Source organism: Heteronotia binoei, chromosome 14 (genome assembly GCF_032191835.1).
Source record: "Heteronotia binoei isolate CCM8104 ecotype False Entrance Well chromosome 14, APGP_CSIRO_Hbin_v1, whole genome shotgun sequence".
NCBI lineage: Eukaryota > Metazoa > Chordata > Lepidosauria > Squamata > Gekkonidae > Heteronotia > Heteronotia binoei.
This window is the reverse complement of record NC_083236.1, coordinates 24226283-24239791: the sequence shown is the minus strand read 5'-3', so window position 1 is coordinate 24239791 and position 13509 is coordinate 24226283. Positions and strand designations below refer to the sequence as shown.

General features: G+C 54.9%; 1 protein-coding gene across 1 annotated transcript in view; it reads right to left on the bottom strand.

The window, feature by feature from the left end:
* ARHGEF5 (Rho guanine nucleotide exchange factor 5) overlaps positions 1-1410 on the bottom strand; it is a 70841-nt gene extending 69431 nt beyond the window's left edge. The window contains exon 1 of the mRNA XM_060254248.1: positions 1187-1410. The gene's annotated coding sequence lies outside the window, so the exon portion shown is untranslated. The remainder of the gene's footprint in view (positions 1-1186) is intronic.
* Between the last annotated feature and the right edge of the window lie 12099 nt (positions 1411-13509).

Sequence of the window (13509 nt, the reverse complement as noted above, 5' to 3'; positions counted from 1 at the left end):
GAGCTAAGTCACATCTTTAAATTATATTATGTAGATTTTTTCTGAACTTTTTTTTTTTGAGGGGGAGAACACTCTCTAATGGCAGAAGCAGCCAAGAGAACTCTTTAAGAGCATCTATGTGAAGAAAGGAGTCAGAACCATGCAGGTGAAATACAGACTCCTAAAGGTTCCCTTGGAAGCTCTCTCTTTATTCCAACCAGGCTTTGGAAGAAGCAGGTAAAGTTAAGTATTCTCAAGGTTTGGAGTGGGCAAAGCAACAGAGGTCCCTGCCTCTTTGACTTCATAACAGCCTTCTACATAACATATGTGCACCATAAAAGTCACAGGGCCTCGGCAGATAAGACCAGGAAGGAAAACATAGAGATGTCCAGAGTTCAAGCCCCATCCCTGTGGCTCTGCTGCTGTCCTCAGAAGCCCCTTGGAGCAGGGAGCTGACGCTGGTATTATTTATCTCTAAGGGCAGATGTCCAGGGAGGCACTCCTCTGGGCAGGGAGAGGAAGAGACCCCCTTTGATGGAAGCTGAGGGAAGCCCACTCCCTCCCCAGCTTCTGGCCCTGGATATTGGAAAGAGGTTGACAAGAGATCAACTGAGTAGCCACTGACCAGAAATTTCCAAAACTCTGTATTATAATTCCCAGCCGTTTCTCCAGTTGCAGCCCCACACCTGGCTGCTCTGTTATTCAAATCTTTACGCAATGGGCTTTGAGTCCAGACAGTCTACCCAGAAAGGCATATCCTGTGATCCCCCACTCTCACTGGGTTTTCTTCAAGGGAATTTAGAATCTTGACCCCTTGGCTGTTACCCTCGGAGTGGTGAAACCTGAGAAATAAGCCCAGCCTCCTTGGAAGACAGCCTTTATAGGAAAGTGAAGGTATCCAGCAAGGAACAAACCGCACTCTTAGCTACTATTCCCAATGAGGAAAACACCATCCAGGTACTGCCCTGTATATTTTTAAACGGTGGTCCCCGTCTTTCCCTTCGTCCTCTGAAGTTGCCTGTCAGATCCCAACACGATCTTGACTAACTCTGACACAGCTCAGCTGGAATTTGTGTGCAAGGCCCCACGCGTCTCTCTCCTTCCCTCGCTCACCCTCCTTCCCCGATTCTCTCTGGAATGTGGCAACAGAGCAAAGTTTGCCTTCTCCATGGAACAAGTGAACAGAGGCGAGAGCCAGGGCTCCTACCTGACAAGGGTCACATTCTTGAGGCCTGGGCTGCTGGTGGGCCCGGCTGGGGCCGCAGGTCCGGCGGGAATCAGGTTGAAGGTTTTCTGTCCTCCCTGAGGCTGAAGGTATTTCATTTGTGTCTTAAGTTTTTCAGGTGAATATGGACACACCTACTGGAGCAGGGAGAGACAGGAAGCCAGCCAAGAGACAGGCTGATTGGTCTCTTCCACAGTGCAGAGTCTAGTAAGGAAATAAAGAGATTCATACACCTGGTGGAAGCCTGGGGGGTGGGGGTGGGAGGGAGCTGAGCACAAAGAAAAGTCGCTGTCGGATACAGAAAGGGAGGCAAGCCAGAGACTTGCCGCTCAGTTGGGTGGAGATTGAAACCCACTAATAACTTCCGCTGCAATGACTCGTCCCACAGATGAATCTGCAGGCTTCAGTTCCTGGATTGTTATTTTTGGTCTTTTTAGTACCATGAGCAAGGAGTACTAACATACTTTTTTGGGGGGAGGGGAATCAAGTTCCTGCCCCTGTGACTTCCCAGTGTAAGTAAGAATACGGTTGCAGAATTGCCTCAGAACCTTGTCTGCTTCAATATCTCAAAACCTAAATCCTGTTATTATTTTCTCCCTGCTATTCCGCAGAGCCATTTTGAGGTCTGAGGAAGAAAATGTAACTGGTGTTTCACAGGGATGTCAACTCTAGCTTGGGAAATTCCTGGAGATTTGGGATCACTGCCTGGGGAAGGTGGAGTTTGGCGAAGAGAGGAGCTCAGCAGTGATGTGATGCCGCACAGTTCGCCCTCCAGAGCTGCCACAGTTTCCAAGGGAACTCAGCCCTAGTCTGGACATCAGTTGTAAACTCAGGAAAACTCCAGGCCTGATTAGAGTTGGCAGCTTTGGCTTGGGAAATTCTTGGAGTTTTGGGGGTGGATCCTGGAAAACAGGGTTTGGGGGAAGGGAAGGAACCTCAGCAAGGTAAAGTGCCATAGAGTGTACCCTCTAGAGCAGCTACTTTCTCCATGGAAACTGATTTTTGTAGTCTCGGCCTCAGCTGCAATCTGAAAGAATTCCAGGCCCCACCAATGATTCATCAATTAACATAAGGCCCAATCCGTTGGGAAGTTCTCCTGCTCAAGCAGTGTTCAATAAGAGTTGCTCAAAAGCATGGCTCTCAATTCTTTTTCCCAGTGGGATCTTCACAGGAGAACTGGCCAGTGGATTGTATCTCATGGGTGAGATGTGTCTGTCTTAGGGTTGCCAATCCCCAGGTGGAGGCAGGGGATCCCCCGGTTTGGACGCCCTCCCCCTGCCTCAGGGTCATCAGGAGCAGGGGGGGAGGGGAGGGAAATGTCTGCTGGGAACTCTGTTATTCCCTATGGTGACTTATTTCCATAGGAAATAATGGAGAATTGATCCGCCAGTATCTGGGGCTCTGGGTGGGCTGCTTTTTGAGGTAGAGGCACCAGATTTTCAGTATAGCATCCAGTGCCTCTTCCCAAAATACTCTCCAAGTTTCAAAAGGTTTGGACCAGGGGATCCAATTCTATGAGCCCTCAAAGAAGGTGCCCCCATCCTTCATTATTTCCTATGGAAGGAAGGTATTTAAAAAGGCGTGCAATCCCTTTAAATGTGATGGCCAAAACTCCCTTGAAGTTCAATTATGCTTGTCACAAACTTGCTCCTGGCTCCACCCCCAAAGTCCCGATATTTCTTGAATTGGACTTGGCAACCCTAGTCTGTCTCCCACTCTGCTGCTTTCAGTGGCATACAAAATCTGCTTCCTGATTTGGCTGCCTTGCTTTACCTCATGTTTGGGCTGCCTCAGTGCTTTGGCGCATTCTTCTGCGTCAACTTTTTGACTTGAATGATAAGGAAGAACTGCAATGTAAACATGAAGCTGTGGTAGGTCATGAGGAAACTGGGTTGGGCAGGAGAGACATGAAGTTCATCTAAAATTTCCTCTGGGACAAATGTCTAACATAAAGGAGCTTAGAGAGGCTGGCTATATGAGGAACAGGAATGCTATCAAATGATCAAAGCACAGCTCTCACGGTGTCTTAGTGATTCCTGTCGGGTAGGACACTATTATGATGATGGCTGCTCTTACTTGGAAGATTTGCCTCACTGCAGTTCTCAAACAGGAACAGGCCTTTGGGGAACATTAAAACATCACCTTATTACCACCTTCCTTCTGTTACCTTCCCTGGTTTGTTCCATGTTTCCAGAACCTGCTGTGGTCTAGTTGTTCTGAAAACATCACAACCCAAACATATTTCCCCACAGTGTGGATGAGAAGAAAGACATTTCCAAGCTGCCGGGTTCACATTAGGTGCCATTTTCCCTCCATATTTGCTTATACCTGTCATTATTGGCCCTCACTGGTGGACTTTTTGCTGACTTGAAAAATAATAATAGTGTCATATCTGTATGTGATATTTAAAAACAGCTAAAAGCCTTCCAATGACATAACGGGGTGGGGGAAGAGAAGCTTGTAATGAATCTACCATGGGGAATTGGACATACATCGACTTGTCTAAGGACTCCTAGTCTTCTGGGTTTGCAAACTGTAAATGACAGCCTTTTTCTTCCTTATTGTTTAAGTCTTCTAAACCAAGAAGACACAGAGGAATGTGCTGAGGCACAGAGGCAGACCAAACGTGAGGTAAAGTGAGGCAGCCAACTCAGGAAGTAGATTTTGTGTGCCTTATTCATGCCCTAGGTCACAGGGTTGCCAGTCTCCAGGTGGGGCCTAAAGATCCCTCACTTTTACAGCCTTCCAGACTACAGAAATCAGTTCCCCTGGAGAAAATGGCTGCTTTGAAGGGTGAACTCGATGCTATTATATACCAACGAGATCCCTCCCCTTCCCAAGTCCTGCCTTTTCCAGGCTGCACCCCCAAAATCTCAGCATTTCCCAATGCAGAGCAGGCAACCCTGGCCTAGTCTTGAAGGTCTTGTCCCATTACCAGTAGCTTTCTGTACTGCTCGTGAACATGCTCACGCTGCTCCAGGGCTGCTCTCTGGTGATCCCAGATGAAGAAGAGTTATTTTTATATCCCATCCATCACTACCCAAAGGAGCCTCAGAGTGGCTTACAATTGCCTTCTCTTCCTCTCCTCACAACAGACGCCCTGTGAGGTAGATGGGGCTGAGAGAGCTCTGAGAGAACTGCGACTGACTCAAGGTGGTGACCACAGCTGGTTTCATGTGGTGGGGGAGTGGGGAATCCAAGCCAGTTCTCCAGATTAGAGTCCACCACTCTTAGCCACCACAGCTGGCTCTCAGCAGATGCCCTGTCCCTGGGATAGCCCTTCTTGTTGGCTACAGGCAGAGTCTCCAGAGGAGAGTCCACCTGGCTGTTTACCTAGCACATCACAGTTTTGTCAGTGCTTGCGCTCAAGCTCACCACTGTGAGCACTTTTTAAAAAGCAGCTCTATTCTTTCCCCCTTTCCTTAAGCACAGGGGTCTTCAGGAAGAGAATGTCTTAAGGAGGAAAAAGAAGGGCAGCTCTTACAAATGCTTCCACCACCCCCACCACCCATTCTATATATGAACCATGGACCTGCACCCATTGCATAAAAGAAGCCGGCTACCTCCATACACACACCCTCTCAGCCGGGGAGGTGCATTTCTCAGGGCTCAATTATATATGATGATGGAATTACTTGGAACTCCAGGTGTATAATTTGGTCCCAAAGAGCTGCCCAGGCCAGTAGGGGGAGTGATAGAGATCAAAACAATTATACTGGAGAAGGGTGGGGAGGTTTCCATGATCCTCTCCCCTAGGGATCCCCTGGAACTAGAGCTCATCTCCAGATTACAGAGATCAGTTCCCCTGCGGAACATGGATGCTATGTGAGGGGGTGTGTGGGGAATCCTACAGCAGTGTACTCCACTGAACTTGGAAGCCTGTGCAGATGGAACAAGATTCAATCTCTTGCAGCAGGGACCTCAAAGATCAGCAGTCTGATCTCTGTAGTCTGGAGATCAGTTGCAGTTCCAGGAGGAATAACATAGGGGAGGGACGGTGGCTCAGTGGTAGAGCATCTGCTTGGGAAGCAGAAGGTCCCAGGTTCAATCCCCAGCATCTCCAAAAAAGGGTCCAGGCAAATAGGTGTGAAAAACCTCAGCTTGAGACCCTGGAGAGCCGCTGCCAGTCTGAGAAGACAATACTGACTTTGATGGACCAAGTGTCTGGTTCAGTATAAGGCAGCTTCATATGTTCATATATGAAACAATGCAAAAACCTGGAAGGGTTGACAACTCTGGGTTGGGGAATTCCTGGAGATGAAGAAGGGGATGGAGACTTGGGGGCAAGGCTTTTATTGTAGCAGGAACTCCTTTGCATATTAGGTCACACACCCCTGATGTAGCCAGTTCTTCTGGAGCTTACAGTAGGCTCGGTACTAAGGGCCCTGTAAACTCTTGGAGGATTGGATACATCAGGGGGTGTGGCCTAATATGCAAAGGAGTTCTTACTACAAAAAAAAGCCCTGCTTGGGAAAGTGGGGTTTGGGGAGGGGAAGGACCTCAGGTATAATGCCCTAGAGCCCACTCTCCAAAGTAGTCATTTTCTCCAGGGGACCTGATCTCTGGAATCTGGAGATGAGCTGTAATGCTGGGAGATCCCTAGGCCCCACCTGGTGCTCAGCAGCCCTAATGCACAGGCCCCCAACACACATCTCCACACTAGGGCTTAAGCTGCTCTGTAGTAGGGTTGCTCAGTCTGAGTTGGAAAATTCCTAGAGATTTGGGGGGGTGCAACGTGGGGAAGGCAGGGTTTGGGAGGAGAGGGAGGGACTTCAGCCATAAAGGCCAACCTTCAGTTCCCATTTTCTCTGAGGGAACTGATCTGGATCCCAGGAGATCTCCAGGCTCCACATGGAGATACAACAAAGAGAGTCAGAAAAGAATGACAGAATGCAACCACAAGCCGTGACATAATAACGGATGCAACTCTTAAGCAATTTGAGACTATATATTAAACTGTGCAAAATTACTATTTTCAGTTTGCCTATGTTCCACAACATTCAAGATTAACAGTCCACTTTTGTATATTTTCTATACAAAAGTGGACTATTAATGTTGAATGTTGTGGAATATATACAATCTGAAAGTGCACCTTTATTGGTTTTGCAAACTGAGGATATTGCTTTCATAGTAATTTTGCGCAGTGTAATATATAGTCTCAATTTTCTTTAGAGTTGCTAGGGTGACCATAATGTCTGAAGGCCAGCCAGGGACACGTTGGGGGGGGGGGGGTGCGCGCAGCGCGAAGTGCGCTCGCCGCCGGAAACAGGAAGTGACGTCACTTCCGGTGACGTCACTTCCGGTGACGTCATGCCACCACAGGAAACAGGAAGTGACATCACTTCCTGTGACATCATTTCCCCGCGTCACCTGCCGGAAATGGGAAGTGACATCACTTCCTGTGACATCATTTCCCCCAAATGCCACTGCCGGAAACAGGAAGTGACTTCACAGCACTTCCTGTGACATCCCCAAAAATCCCCCAAATATCACCGCCGGAAAAAATTTTGTTCTGAAATCCTGTATATACTTCATCAGTATATGGGATAAGGCACTTTCTCAACTGTGCTGCATAATGCAGCCTATTTATTTTGTCCTGTTTGCTCTGTTGGCTCTATCTGCGCCACCTTCATCACTTTCGGGGTGTGGATCCCCCAGTGGGGTGGTCTCCCGACTCCCTCCGCCGGCTGTTTCTGATAGCCCTGCACCCCCTCTTTCATTTGATATGTGTCCCGTGCGGGTGCCACCCTCCCGCCGGGAGATGCCGCAAAATGAGCCCCCTTGAGGCTTATGGCGGCAGGGCTCGGGGGAAGCGAGCTAGACTGCTGTTCTTTTGAGGGGTTATAGAGTGTTTCGAGCCCGTCCCTGTGGCATCGGTCCCATCGTTGTGGGACCCAGGGGGCCGGCGCAGCGGCACGCCGAAGCAGCCTGTCACTAATAACACAGGTCGAGATGCAGGACAGGAACCTGGAAGTGACCGACAGGCTGCTTCAGCGTGCCGCTGCGCCGGCCCCCTGGGCCCCACAATGATGGGACCGATGCCACAGGGACGGGCTCGAAACACTCTATAACCCCTCAAAAGAACAGCAGTCTAGCTCGCTTCCCCCGAGCCCTGCCGCCATAAGCCTCAAGGGGGCTCATTTTGCGGCATCTCCCGGCGGGAGGGTGGCACCCGCACGGGACACATATCAAATGAAAGAGGGGGCGCAGGGCTATCAGAAACAGCCGGCGGAGGGAGTCGGGAGACCACTCCACTGGGGGATCCACACCCCGGAAGTGATGAAGGTGGTGCAGATAGAGCCAACAGAGCCAACAGGACAAAATAAATAGGCTGATTTATGCAGCACAGTTGAGAAAGTGCCTTATCCCATATACTGATGAAGTAAATACAGGATCTGAGAACAAAATTGCACTAGAAGACACAAACACAAAGCTCCCTTACACTGAATCAGTGCTTGGGTCCACCAAAGTCAGTATTGTCACATAAGAGAAGCCCTGTTGGATCAGGCCAGTGGCCCATCCAGTCCAACACTCTGCGTCACATAATAACATAAGAGAAGCCCTGTTGGATCAGGCCAGTGGCCCATCCAGTCCAACTCTCTGCGTCACATAAGAACATAAGAGAAGCCCTGTTGGATCAGGCCAGTGGCCCATCCAGTCCAACACTCTGCGTCACATAAGAACATAGGAGAAGCCCTGTTGGATCAGGCCAGTGGCCCATCCAGTCCAACACTCTGTGTCACACTTAAGAACATAAGAGAAGCCCTGTTGGATCAGGCCAGTGGCCCATCCAGTCCAACACTCTGCGTCACATAAGAACATAAGAGAAGCCCTGTTGGATCAGGCCAGTGGCCCATCCAGTCCAACTCTCTGCGTCACATAAGAACATAAGAGAAGCCCTGTTGGATCAGGCCAGTGGCCCATCCAGTCCAACACTCTGCGTCACATAAGAACATAGGAGAAGCCCTGTTGGATCAGGCCAGTGGCCCATCCAGTCCAACACTCTGTGTCACACTTAAGAACATAAGAGAAGCCCTGTTGGATCAGGCCAGTGGCCCATCCAGTCCAACTCTCTGCGTCACATAAGAACATAAGAGAAGCCCTGTTGGATCAGGCCAGTGGCCCATCCAGTCCAACACTCTGTGTCACACTTAAGAACATAAGAGAAGCCCTGTTGGATCAGGCCAGTGGCCCATCCAGTCCAACACTCTGCGTCACATAAGAACATAAGAGAAGCCCTGTTGGATCAGGCCAGTGGCCCATCCAGTCCAACTCTCTGCGTCACATAAGAACATAAGAGAAGCCCTGTTGGATCAGGCCAGTGGCCCATCCAGTCCAACACTCTGCGTCACATAAGAACATAGGAGAAGCCCTGTTGGATCAGGCCAGTGGCCCATCCAGTCCAACACTCTGTGTCACACTTAAGAACATAAGAGAAGCCCTGTTGGATCAGGCCAGTGGCCCATCCAGTCCAACTCTCTGCGTCACATAAGAACATAAGAGAAGCCCTGTTGGATCAGGCCAGTGGCCCATCCAGTCCAACACTCTGTGTCACATAAGAAGTTAAGAACATAAGGAAGGAAGGAAGGAAGGAAGGAAGGAAGGAAGGAAGGAAGGAAGGAAGGAAGGAAGGAAGGAAGGAAGGAAGGAAGGGAGGGAGGGAGGGAGGGAGGGAGGAAGGAAGGAAGGAAGGAAGGAAGGAAGGAAGGGAAGGAGAAAGGGAGGGAGGGAAGAAGGGAAGAAAGAAAGGAAGGAGGGAAGGAAGGAAGGAAGGAAGGAGGGAGGAAGGAAGGAAGGAGGGAAGGAAGGAAGAAAGGAAGGAAGGAAGGAGGGAGGGAAGAAAGGAAGGCCACCCCCAACCGCCAGCCCCCCCCCCGCTTTCGGCCCCCTTACCTACGGCGGCGGCGAGTCCAGCGGCGGCAGCGGCGGCGAGTCCGGCGGCGGCGGCGGAGAGGTCTTTCCAATGCCCTCCCGGGCCTCCGCCAGCACGGGGGGGGGGTGGTGGTAGAGGCCGGGGAAGCGTCGGAAAGGCCCGCGGTGGTCGCTGGAGGCCCTCCAGCGACCCCCGCGGGCCTTTCCGATGCCCTCCCGGGGGGAGGAGGACGGGGGGTGGGGGAAGCGAGCCCCGGGAAGCGTCGGAAAGGCCCGCGGGGGTCGCTGGAGGCCCTCCAGCGACCCCCGCGGGCCTTTCCGATGCCCTCCCGGGGGGAGGAGGACGGGGGGTGGGGGAAGCGAGCCCCGGGAAGCGTCGGAAAGGCCCGCGGGGGTCGCTGGAGGCCCTCCAGCGACCCCCGCGGGCCTTTCCGATGCCCTCCCGGGGGGAGGAGGACGGGGGGTGGGGGAAGCGAGCCCCGGGAAGCGTCGGAAAGGCCCGCGGGGGTCGCTGGAGGCCCTCCAGCGACCCCCGCGGGCCTTTCCGATGCCCTCCCGGGGGGAGGAGGACGGGGGGTGGGGGGAAGCGAGCCCCGGGAAGCGTCGGAAAGGCCCGCGGGGGTCGCTGGAGGCCCTCCAGCGACCCCCGCGGGCCTTTCCGACGGCCTGCCGGGGGGAGGAGGACGGGGGGTGGGGGAAGCGAGCCCCGGGAAGCGTCGGAAAGGCCCGCGGGGGTCGCTGGAGGCCCTCCAGCGACCCCCGCGGGCCTTTCCGACGGCCTGCCGGGGGGAGGAGGACGGGGGGTGGGGGAAGCGAGCCCCGGGAAGCGTCGGAAAGGCCCGCGGGGGTCGCTGGAGGCCCTCCAGCGACCCCCGCGGGCCTTTCCGACGGCCTGCCGGGGGGAGGAGGACGGGGGGTGGGGGAAGCGAGCCCCGGGAAGCGTCGGAAAGGCCCGCGGGGGTCGCTGGAGGCCCTCCAGCGACCCCCGCGGGCCTTTTCGATGCCCTCCCGGGGGGAGGAGGACGGGGGGTGGGGGAAGCGAGCCCCGGGAAGCGTCGGAAAGGCCCGCGGGGGTCGCTGGAGGCCCTCCAGCGACCCCCGCGGGCCTTTCCGACGGCCTGCCGGGGGGAGGAGGACGGGGGGTGGGGGAAGCGAGCCCCGGGAAGCGTCGGAAAGGCCCGCGGGGGTCGCTGGAGGCCCTCCAGCGACCCCCGCGGGCCTTTCCGACGGCCTGCCGGGGGGAGGAGGACGGGGGGTGGGGGAAGCGAGCCCCGGGAAGCGTCGGAAAGGCCCGCGGGGGTCGCTGGAGGCCCTCCAGCGACCCCCGCGGGCCTTTCCGACGGCCTGCCGGGGGGAGGAGGACGGGGGGTGGGGGAAGCGAGCCCCGGGAAGCGTCGGAAAGGCCCGCGGGGGTCGCTGGAGGCCCTCCAGCGACCCCCGCGGGCCTTTCCGATGCCCTCCCGGGGGGAGGAGGACGGGGGGTGGGGGAAGCGAGCCCCGGGAAGCGTCGGAAAGGCCCGCGGGGGTCGCTGGAGGCCCTCCAGCGACCCCCGCGGGCCTTTCCGACGGCCTGCCGGGGGGAGGAGGACGGGGGGTGGGGGAAGCGAGCCCCGGGAAGCGTCGGAAAGGCCCGCGGGGGTCGCTGGAGGCCCTCCAGCGACCGCCGCGGGCCTTTCCGACGGCCTGCCGGGGGGAGGAGGACGGGGGGTGGGGGAAGCGAGCCCCGGGAAGCGTCGGAAAGGCCCGCGGGGGTCGCTGGAGGCCCTCCAGCGACCGCCGCGGGCCTTTCCGACGGCCTGCCGGGGGGAGGAGGACGGGGGGTGGGGGAAGCGAGCCCCGGGAAGCGTCGGAAAGGCCCGCGGGGGTCGCTGGAGGCCCTCCAGCAACCCCCGCGGGCCTTTCCGACGGCCTGCCGGGGGGAGGAGGACGGGGGGTGGGGGAAGCGAGCCCCGGGAAGCGTCAGAAAGGCCCGCGGGGGTCGCTGGAGGCCCTCCAGCGACCCCCGCGGGCCTTTCCGATGCCCTCCCGGGGGGAGGAGGACGGGGGGTGGGGGAAGCGAGCCCCGGGAAGCGTCAGAAAGGCCCGCGGGGGTCGCTGGAGGCCCTCCAGCGACCCCCGCGGGCCTTTCCGACGCCCTCCCGGGCCTCCGCCGCCACCGCTGGGCCCCGTGCGCGGGCGGGGAAGGCGGCGAGTGAGGGAGGGAGCGTCCCTGCGCGTGCGCAGGGCGATCTGCGCACGCGCAGGGTCGCTCCCTCCCTCACTCACCGCCTTCCCCGCCCGGGCGCGCGGCCCCCGGCTCTCTGGCTGGCTAAACCGGGACCTCAAAATGGTCCCGGTATACCCAGCCCGGGAGCCGGGAATTGGGGGCCAGATCCGGGAAAGTCCCGGGAGACCGGGACGGTCTGGCCACCCTAAGAGTTGCATTCATTATTTTGTCAAGGTTTGTGGCAACTCTGGTCTGCGGAGATCTTTCCAAGTAGTGAGACGGTACGAGGGTGAGACTCATCAATCTTCCTCTCCAGCACCATAGCCAAACTCCATAGTGCACCCTGACCACAGCTTCTTAGAGAGGAGTCACTCTTTCAGAGGTTCAACCCATATGGCCATTTGGGACATGGCAAAGTGACTTCCTTCCTTCCCTCCTTCCCTTTCAGTTCCTCTCATCTCCAAGCCAGCTCACCGTGGTGCCTTCTTGTGAGGCGGCATTACAAGTGACTTTGCACTACAACTTGTATCCTCGCTGTTTTAGCAAGCCTCCAGGATGAGTCCCCATAAAAATTTGATTGGGGCAGGAATGGTTACATCAATTCTAGAGCGCCACCTGCTGGCCAGAGAATCAGACAATTCTGAGCAATAAAAATAACTGAAGTTACGCGTTTCGCTGCCCACTGAAAATCAAACGAGTCACCAGTGTTGTGTTTTGGAGGACTAAGCTCCACAGCAATTCGTAAATCAGTGCCCTTGCTCAATAACTCTTGGTATGCAAGATGAACACTAGCTTCGATCATATGTTAGCATCATCTTTTGGCTTGGCCCAAACCTTCTAGTGGGAGAGCTTCTAGTGTCCTGGCCCCACTGATGGACCTCCTGGTTTTTTGGTCACTGTGTGACACGTTGGACTGGATGGACCATTGGTCTGATCCAACATGGCTTCTCTTATGTTCTTGTTGGTTGTCACACAGAAGAACCTCCTAACTCAGAATTGCATTCCAAGTGAAATCTGGTTACAAAACAAGGGAAACCCTTGGGAGGAAATTTGCAAACCACTGTGAAGCATGTTGGGTTTCCCTCTGAATTCCTCCATGGAGAACTTGCACTTTCATTTTTAATTGAGCCTGAGGTGAAATGTGGGGGTTCTTTCTTACTTTTTTTTTTATAGCAGCCTTTTTGGCCCAAATTCCCCTATATTGCTCCTCAGCATTTCAGGGTACTGGGACGTCCCTGAATTTTCAGGCAGTATGGGGGGGCATCTCCCAAATCTGGCCCCAAGAGAAAACTCCAGGCAACTGAGAATGCAAAGGGGCGGGGGGGGGGGGTCTGAAGGGTGGCCAGAAAGCTACCTCCCAGTCCCTGTCCCGTTGGTGGCAGGAAAGGTGTTGGCAGGCAGCTGGGCACCATGCTGAGGACAGCAGTCCTAAGCAAAGCTGTTCTGATTTGCAGGGCCTCAGACTTACTGGGAAGCCAATGACTCCAGTCCCAGAACACTTAATGCTAATCCCAGGGACCATCATTCCACCTTAGTGGCTGTCATTTCAGGGGCCCTTAAGTGTCCTCTGCATTTTCCTTGGTAACTTATACGTGGTATAACGCCTTCAATGGAGTCCATGCAAGTCAATTGGCATTCCTGGGTCCCATTATATCCAATGGGCCTACAGGAACCTCCCTTCGTCGCTGGGCGGACTCATCATGTTTACTTCCCTCTCCCACTTTCTCTTTAGACGAGCTCAACCGTACAGGCTGTAGGAGGTAGTTGAGTTTACAGAACTGTGCATGAGCGTGACCTGTTCTGGTCGCCATTTCTCTATGCTATTAATTTTCTTAATAAACGTTCAACTTTTAAAAAAAACAAACAACCACCGAAGTCTCTCTTTGTTCCCAAAGGGAATTGTTGTCATTCACTGTGGGACATCCTCCTCGCAATGCATCCTTGTCTACGCGAATATGCGCCCTAAAGGGCCGGGGCTTCCTCCCGAGTAAGCGCTCGTGGCCTTGCGGCCCTGGCAACCTCGGCACGCTCAAATCGTCGCCGCCGCCGGCCACTGAAGGAGCCCTCCAGACTGCAAATTCGGGAGCAGCAAGGCCCGCTGGATGCAAGAGGCCGCCAGCCTGGGGGCTGCGATGAGCGAGACCCGCTCCGGGGCGAGTGACTCTTGCAGCCGGGCAAGCAGGCGACGGAGCGGCCTCGATCAGCCCCCCGGCGAGGGGCGAGGCTT